The following is an 8,590-nucleotide window of genomic DNA, read 5'->3' as shown; positions in this document are numbered from 1 at the left end:
GTGTGGTACTGTTATAAGTAGAGGCATATAGACCAATGGAACAGAATCAAGAGGTCAGAAATAAACCCTTACATTTATGATCAATTTATTTTTGACAAAGATGCCAATAAAACTCAATGGGGAAAAATTGAATTTTCAACAAATGATGGTGGCACAACTGAAAAACCAAATGCTAAAGAATAAGGTTTAAACTATCTCACCAAAGTCACAAAATTTAATTTTTTAAAAAAACAATTTAATTCAAAATCTATCACAAAACTAGATGTAATATCTAAGAAACTATACAACTATTGGAAGATAACACGGGAGTAAACTTTTGTGACCTTGAGTTAAGTAATGTTTTTTCAGATATGACACCTAAAGAACAGGTAACAAATTCCTTTTTAAAAAGGACTTCATCAAAATCAACAATGTTTTACTATAAATGGTACCAGACAACCCAATTGTCCTTAAGCTGATGACTGTATAAACACAATATATCATATACACACAATGGAATATTATTCCACAGTTAAAAAGGATGAAATACTGATACGTACTACATCATAGATGAATCTTGAAAACATTATGCTAAGGGAAAGAATTCAGTCAGAAAAGGCTGCATTCTTTATAATATAATTTATGTGAAATTTCCAGAATTAACAAGTTTATAAAGACAGAAAGCAGATTAATAGTTGCCTAGAGCTGGGAGTGAAGAAGAGATAGAAAGCGATGTTATTGGGTTATGGGGCCTCTTTTTCAGGTGATGAAATGCTGTAAATTTAGACTGTGTCCATGGTTACAAAATTATGTGAATATTCTAAAACCATGAAATTGTGCACTTTAAAAAACTGAATTTGTGCTATAGTAATTATATTAATAAAGATATTAAAACAAAAGGAAAATGAGAATGTACTTTTGATTGTCTCCACTATTTGCTCTTCTATCCCTTGGCTAGTAAAACAAGCCCAAGAAGCTTTCTTCACCATATTTTACCTGAAAGGCCTGTACATTTCAGTGAGTTTATTCTTGAGGTCTCCCAGATTTTTAAGGATCTATAGCCTGCTAAAATATAACTTCCCTTAAGGTTCATGAAGCTGGGATTCTATAAGTTAGATATCAGGGCAGTCTCTCTGGGAAGATATTGTGAGCATTGGCTCCTCATATGAAATAAACTATTCTTAAAAGTGGATCATCAGAACTGAGCACATGTCAATCATTCTAAAAAAAATGACTGACTACACAAATGATTTGTTCTATCATCCTGATAAAAAAGGAGACCATTTTCTTATTGAACCTGAAACATAAGGAGACTCAATGATAGTATTTGTTTCTAAAATCTACTTGGTAAGCGAGAATCAGATACCACTTAAAATATTTTTATTTAGTTTACAGAACTAAAGATTGCCAAATTGAGGGTTGGGGATTGCTTAAGAAGAAAATGAAAGGGATTTCTCATATATCCATAAAGATAGAATGTTAAATAACAAGAATGATACTTCAAATGATATCTATGGCAAAAGTTGTAGCTCCTAATTTTTTTCTGTCATGTGTAATGAATACTTATTCTTCTCAATTTTTGTTTAACAGGAAGTGTAATAGTTCAACATCCTGCTTTAACACAGGCTGTCTGCTTCAGAACATGAGTTAATTTCTGGGAAACATGACTTAGTTCACTGGTAAATATGAAGCTTGTTTAAGCAATGTCAGCTTGGAACACAATTGAGATAATGGATAAAAGTACCCAGTATAATACTTTCCATGAAGCTCTGAGATTGTGCTTTTTGAAGACACACATGCTGGCCTGTTGCTTACAGTAGAGTCTTTAGGCAAACATCAGAATAAAATGGAAATTATCTGTAGATGATAAAGACTAAAATCTGTGCTTAATTTATTACAGTGTCCAATAATATCAGAAGGCAGAAGAGTAAAATTCTCTTTCTCTACTGGTACATGTACAGTAGATGACCATTTTCATAAGTTTTTTTATTTTTTATTTTTGAGGCAGGGTCTCAGTCACTCAGGCTGGAGTACAGTGGTACAATCATGTCTCACTGCAGCCTCTGGAGAACGGTAATGCAATCATGGCTCACTGCAGCTTTGACTTCCCGGGCTCAGGTGACGGCTCCCACCTCATCCTCCAAGTAACTTGGACTACAAGGAGGTTGACCACCATGCCTGGCTAATTTTTTGTATTTTTTTGTGGAGACTGTGTTTCACCATGTTACCCAGGCTGGTCTCAAACTCCTGGGCTCGAGGGATCCGCCCACCTCAGCCTCCCAAAGTGCTGAGATTACAGGTAAGAGATGCTGTGCCAGGCCTTCATAAGGGTTCGATCAGTGTTTCTCTTGAAAATAAAAAAAATATATCATAGATAGCAAGGTCATTAACAAATCACCATATTCAAAATACAAAGTTAAGTTTCTGAAATATTTACATTATTAATATTTTAGTTATGAAAAGTTAATTTCGGGAAGGCCTGTCATCTATTATTGTTTAATGACTCCATGAAGCTTTTGCAATAGTTTTGACATAATTAGGAAACCCCTGAGTGTGTCACAATCACCTATTTCTGGCATCTGTTTTATAAGACAAAAGAACACATCTTTGTGATTTTCCATGGATTTTGGATAAACTTAAAGGTTGTTTTAGATGTAAGAAAAACTCTGATTTTTGTTTTGTTTTGTTTCTTCTGAATTTAGAATCCAATATTAAGAAAACAATATCAAAAAAATTAACAGAGAATGGGTTGCGTGATTAAAATACAACAGTGAGTAGATTTCACACTTGCATGTTTAGTAAAAGTAACAAGAAAATTCTTTAAAACAAATGTCAAAGAAGCTACTGTTAGTATTGTAAGGAACCTTATAGAAAGTAATTAAAAAATTGCTTTGTTTTTATTTTTTTACAGTCAAACGCATAATGAGGTTGTATCAATCAGGGTTCTCCAGAGAAACAGAACCAATAGGACTTATAGAAAAAGATTTGTTATAAGGAATTGGCTAATGCAGTATGGAGGCTGAAAAGTCCCAAGTTCTATAAGAGTCAATGGTGTACTTCCAGTTTGAGTCCTAAGGCCTGAGAACCAGGAGAGCTGATGCTGTAAATTCCAGTCTGAAAGTTCTTTTTGTGCATTTTGCACAAAAATAAATGATGTCCCACCTCATGCAGTCATCTAGGAAGAATTCCCTCTTAATCTTTTGGTCCTATTCAGGTTTTCAGTGGATTAGATGAGGCCCACCCTTTAGGAGCAATGTGCGTTCTCTCTTAATCCTTTGGTTCTATTCAGGTTTTCAATGGATTGGATGAAGCCCACCTTTAGGAGCAATGTGCTTTACTCAGTCTATCTATTTAAATGTTAATCTAATCCCGAAACACCCTCACAGACACATTCAGAGTAACCTTTGGCCAAGTGTCTGGGTATCTGTGGCCCAGTCAAGTTGACACAAAATGAATCATCACACTGGTCAACTTGAAGAAAACACAATTATTCTATTAAAACACTAGAGTTTACATGGATGGGAAAAAATAACCTTTTATTACTCTTTGTAAAGTGATAACTCTGAAACCAATTTATTATATTAACAGACAAAAAGCCAACTCCAAGTTTTTCATTAATATAATATTTGGCCGAATAACTTTGATGAATTAATTTCATTAAAATAAATAGCTTGTGAGTAAGAAAACTTTGCCAAAATTTTAATATATTAAAAATGTCTTTTAAAATTTAGGTGTTATATACAAAAGCGATAAAATTCCTTTCCCTTAAATGTTCTACAGTTTGCTACACTACCACAAAATTTGTTTTTCACTGTGTTCTTTTATATTCTGGATCTGATTAGCACTTTTTTTCAGGATGAAATTACTATCTTATTTATTTCACAAAAGAAAAACCAAAATAATATTTGTATTTCTCTGTAACTGCTGTTATTAATGTATTCTTAACCATTCATAATACTTAGCAGCAATTATATTCTACATTACTTAATATATATTATATTTTAGAAAAAACTGGAAGGTAGGTCATTCTGAAATGTCTCTCACACACAAACTTTTGTAATACTGGAAGCTTAGGAATACAACTAGTACATAGAGGTATATCATGATTCAACTTTTTAAACTGGCAAAAATGAATACATGTATTATTTAATGATATAGCAATGTGATAACTATAAAATAAAAAAACAAAACTTTATAAACAAATTTATGCAGAACTAAGTAATTTCATGTTTGACGATATTCAAAATTATATTATCTATCAATTATCTCAATAGGTCTAAAGTTTAAATTGCCTAAAAGTATTGGAAATTACATTTAAGCTGACACGCTATAAAACTGTGTGTCATCTCAGTTTCTGTTGATATAAAAAGTCATAATAATGATTTAATTTAGTTTAACAAACTAACATCATATCAGAATAACATTACCTCATTTAATCAACAAGCCAACATAAAGAATTTAGGCTCTTTAATTTTTTACTGAGAAAACATATATAAATATTGTAAAAAATAAAATCTCTGTAGTGATTAGTAGACTTCTAAGATGGTTCCACTTATTAGTATTTTTTAATTTGTATATATTTATCTGTTACACTGCAATTTTGCTACATTGACATATTGTATTGTGGTGAAGTCAGGGCCTTTAGTGCATCCATCATTGAAGTGTCTTTGTACTCATCAGGAAACCTCCCATCATCCACCTTCCACTCTGCCATCTCTCAGAATCTCCATCATTCCATACTCTGCTTTCATGTGTAGACATTACTTAGCTCCCACTTATAAATGAGAACATGTGATATTTGTCTTTATGTGACTGAGTTGTTTCACTTAATGACCTCTAGTTTGATCCATGTTGCTGCAAAATACATTATTTCATTATTCTGTGGCTGAATAGTATTCTATTTTATACATATACCACATTTTCTCTTTATCCAATCCTCCATTGATAGACATTTGGGTTTATTACTTATCTTTGCTATTGTGAATAGTGCTGTGATAAACATATAGGTACAGATATATTTTGATATAATAATTTATTGTCCTTTGGGTAATGAGATTGCTGAATTTTAGGACAGCTCTATTTTTAGTTCTTTGAGAAATCTCCATTCTGTTTTCCATAGAGATTGTACTAGTTTGCCTTCCCACCAATAGCGTAAAAAGTTCCCTTTAGTCTGCAAACTTTGCAATATCTTATTTTTTGTCTTCTAATAATAGCCATTCTAATTGTTCTAAGATACCTCAATGCTTTTTGGCTATTTGTTTTTCTTCTTTTGCAAAATGTAATTTCATGTCCTTAGCTCAATTTGTAATGAGATTATTAGGGGTATATTTTTGAGTTGTTTGAGTTCTTTGTAAAACCGGGACATTAGTCCCATCAGGTATACAGTTTGCAAATATTTTATTGCATTCCACAGGTTGTCTGTTGATTCTTTTAATTATTTACTTCACTGTGCAAATTCTTATTAAGTTCTTTCGTCCCATTCCACAGGTTGTCTGTTCATTCTGTTAATTATTATTATTTTTTTGCTGTGCAAATGCTTATTATTGTTTTTGTTGCCTGTGTTTTTGGGTCTTATTCATGAGTTATTTGTGTAGATCAATGTTTAGAAGAGTTTTCCATGGGGTTTTCTTCTAGTATTTTTATAGTTCAGATCTTATATTTAAGTCTTGAATCCATCTTGAGTTAAGTTTTTGTGTATGGTGAGAGATCGGAGCCAGTTGCCACTTTCATTCTTCTGCATATGGCAATCCCATTTTCCCAGCACCATTTATTAAATAGGGTGCCCTTTCCTCAGTGTATTTTCTTATCAACTTTACCAAAGATCCATGGACTGTAAGTATGAGACTTAATTTTGGGGTTCTCTATTCTGTTCTAATTACATATTCGTCTATTTTTATATCAGTACCGTGCTGTTTTGTTTGTACAGACTTGTAGTATAATCTGAAGTCAGGCAATGTGGTACCTTCAGCTTTGTTCTTTTTGTTTACAATTGCTTTGGCTAATTGGGCTTGTTTTGGGGTCCATACAAATTTTAAGATTTTATTTCTAGTTCTGTGAAAAATGAGGTTGATATTTTGAGAGCAATGCATCAAATCTGTAGATTGCTTTGGGCAATAGGTTCATTTCAACAATATTAATTCTTCTGATCTATGATCATGGAATATTTTCCCACTTGTTTGTCATCTAAATTATTTTTCCTCAGTGTTTTGTAGTTTTTCTTGTAGAGATCTTTCACCTCTTTGGGTAAATATATTTCTAGTTTTTTTTTAATATAGCTATTGTAAATGGGATTCTCTTCTTGATTTGGTCATTGGCTAAACTATTATTGGTATATAGAAACACTACTGATTTCTGTGTGCTAATTTTATATCTTAATTTTTTACTGAATTCATTTATCTATGAAATCAGTAAATTCAGTAAGAGTTGTCTGTGGAGTCTTTAGCATTTTCTAGATATAAGAGCATATTATCAGCAAACAGGGGTAATTTTACTTCCTCTTTTCAAATCTGGATGCCTTTAATTTTTTTTCTTCCCTGATAATACTAAGTTGAATAAGAGTAGTGAAATTGGGCAACCTTGCCTTGTTGTAGTTATTAGAGGGAATGCTTTCAACTTTTCCCTGTAAAATATGATGTTGGCAGTTGGTTTGTCATACATGGCCTTATTATGCTGAAGTATGTTCCTTGTATGCCTAGTTTGTTCAGGACTTTTTAACGAAGGGATGCTGAATTTTATTAAATACTTTTTCTTCATCTATTGGGATGATTATATGGTTTTTGTCCTTAATTCTGTGAATGTAATTTATCACAATTATTGATTTCTGTATGTTGAATATCCTTGCATCCTTGAAATAAATATCACTTGATCATAGTGCATTATCTTATTATCTTTCTTGTTTTTCTTTCTTTTTTTTTTTTTCTTTGAGATGGAGTCTTGCTTTGTCACCACGCTGGAGTGCAGTGGTGTGATCTCGGCTCACTGCAACTTCTGCCTCCCGGTTTCAAGCAATTCTCCTGCCTCAGCCTCCTGAGTAGCTGGGACTACAGGCATGCACCACCACACCCAGCTAATTTTTGTATTATTAGTAGAGATGGGGTTTCACCATGTTGGCCCAGATGGTCTCGATTTCTTGACCTCGTGATCTGCCCGCCTCAGCCTCCCCAAGTGTTGGGATTACAGGAGTGAGCCACCACACCTGGCCAGTGTATTATCTTTTTGAGGTTCTCTTGGATTCTATTTGCTAACATTCTGTTGAGGATTTTAGCATCTACATTTGTCAGTGATATTGGTCTGTAGTTTCCTTTTTGTGTGTGTGTCCTTGTCTGGTTTTGGTAACAGAATAGTAGTGGCTTTGTAAAAGAAGTTAGGGAGAATTCTTTACTCTTTGATTTTTTTTGGAATAGTTTCAGAAAGAATGATATTAGTTATTCTTTGTATGTTTGGTAGAATTTGGGTGGAAATCCATCTGGTCCTGGGCTTTTTTGTTGTTGTTGGAAGATTCTTAAATTACTCATTCATTCTTGCTACTCCTTATGTTTGAAGTATTTTTGTCTCTGGATATCTGCACTTTTGTGCAATCCTCCACCTTGAGTAAAGTGTCTGTAAATAGTGACTTGTTTCTATCAACTAGAATATGACAAATGTGGTACTATGTCATTTATGAGATTTCATTTTAAAAGGCTGCTACTTCTGTCTTGTTCCCACACTCTTTTATTCTCCATCCCTCTTTCTTTTCGTAAAGAATTCAGCTAAAATGTTGTAAGCTACCTCATGCAGAGACCCAGGGGCAAGGATATGTGGGAAGCCTGTAGCCAATGTACAAGAGGAACTTAATCCTACAAACAGCCATGTGAATGAGCTTGGAAAATGATCCAACACCAGTTGAGCCTTGAGATGGTTTGCCAAGTTTTTCTTTCTTTTTCCTTTGAAATATAGTAAAATATATTTAAGATAATATTCATCATTATACCATTTATAATTGTAAAATTCAGTGGCAGTATATAATATTTTTGTGTAACCATCAACTCAATCTATACCCAACACTTTTTATCATTATGAACATAACACTATACCCATTAAACAATAATTTCCCTTACTCTGGCTCCTAGTAACCTCTATTCTAGTTATGCTACCATGAGTTTGTCTATTTGAGGTACCTCATGTAAGTGGAATCACACAATATTTGTCCTTCTGTTTCTGGCTTATTTCACAAGGCATAGTATTTTCAATGTCTATCGATACCATAGCATATATCAAAATTTAATTTTTTATGGCTGAATAATGGTCAATTATATGTATGTATCACCTTTTGTTTATCCATTCATTTGTTGATAGACACTTTTGGACTATTTCAAATTATAGCTATTATTGTAAAATATCTGTTAGATTTTCTGTTTTCAATTATTTTGCATATTTATCCAGGAGTAATTCCTGGGTAGTATACTTAACATTTTGGAAAACTGTCCAACTGTTTTCTACCAGGGCTACACTATTTTATATACTACCGCCAGTGGACAGGAGCTCCAGTTTCTTCACACCCTTGCCAACAGTTTTTGTTTTCCATATTATTTTGAATATATTCATCCTAGCATGTGTAAAGTGGTATCTCATT

The sequence above is a fragment of the Pan troglodytes genome, chromosome 3, assembly GCF_028858775.2.
Source record: "Pan troglodytes isolate AG18354 chromosome 3, NHGRI_mPanTro3-v2.0_pri, whole genome shotgun sequence".
Taxonomy (NCBI): Eukaryota; Metazoa; Chordata; class Mammalia; order Primates; family Hominidae; genus Pan; species Pan troglodytes.
The sequence above is the reverse complement of the archived record's forward strand: the minus strand, read 5'-3'. Positions refer to the sequence as shown.